Source organism: Alligator sinensis, unplaced genomic scaffold, assembly GCF_000455745.1.
Source record: "Alligator sinensis unplaced genomic scaffold, ASM45574v1 scaffold275_1, whole genome shotgun sequence".
NCBI classification, from domain to species: Eukaryota; Metazoa; Chordata; order Crocodylia; family Alligatoridae; genus Alligator; species Alligator sinensis.
In genome coordinates this window covers 75,366-76,230 of record NW_005843542.1, presented here as the reverse complement: position 1 = coordinate 76,230, position 865 = coordinate 75,366, and the positions used below count along the sequence as shown (strand labels likewise).

At 52.3% G+C, this 865-nt stretch overlaps 1 protein-coding gene across 5 annotated transcripts in view; it reads right to left on the bottom strand.

The window, feature by feature from the left end:
- The window catches only part of LOC102375350 (butyrophilin subfamily 1 member A1-like), a 19,750-nt gene that overhangs the window by 7,497 nt on the left and 11,388 nt on the right, over nucleotides 1-865 (bottom strand). The window lies entirely within an intron of this gene.

Genomic DNA, 865 nt, shown 5'->3' with positions numbered 1-865 from the left:
GGGTGTCCAGACTGTGACCATTACTCCTAGTTTTTCCCCAAGGGTGCCGTGGTGAACAGCTGTTCACTGAGCCCTAGATGTACACTTCTGGTGTAGCGGTAGGCGGCTACCAAGTCCCCTCTCAGCCTTCTCTTTTTCAGGCTGAAGAGTCTCAGATCCCTCAGCCTTTCCGTGTATGGCTTGCCGTGCAAGTCTCTGATCATATGGGTAGACCTTCTCTGGACTCTCTCAAGCTTTACCATGTCCTTGTTAATGTGCAGAGCGCAGAACTGGATGCAGCAATCCAGTTGTGGTCTCACCAATGCTGAGAAGAGCCGAGTAGGGCAGGAGAATCACTTCTTTGCAATGGTTTTGCTAGAGATGCATGAATTGATGCATGCCAGCATACTGTTGGCCCTGCTGGCTACAGCATCGCACTGCCAGCTCATGTTCATACTGTGGTTAGTTATTACCCTCAGGTCTTGGTGACAAGTGATGGAGGATCTTCAGTCCTGCTGCCTGATGGGAGGCAGCAGTTGCACAAGCACCCATGTCACGAGTTTTGCCTGTCAGCAGCTAGGGGTGCAGGGCCCCAGAACCCCCCTGCACCCATCTCGGTGACAGCTGGCAGGCATCGTGACCTCAGCAGGGGCTAGCAGGCCTACAGATTTCACCCTGTTGTGCCTTAACACACACAGGGTCACCCATGTCATGAGTTTTGCTTGTCCGCAGCTTGAGGAGCAGTTAGTTCCCCCCAAACCACTGCACCTATCTCCTTGAAACTTCGCGGGCTTCGTGGCCTCAGCAGGGGCTACCATCCCTGCAGTTTTTACCCCACTATGGATTAACACATACATGTGTCATGAGTTTTACTTTCAAGATTTTG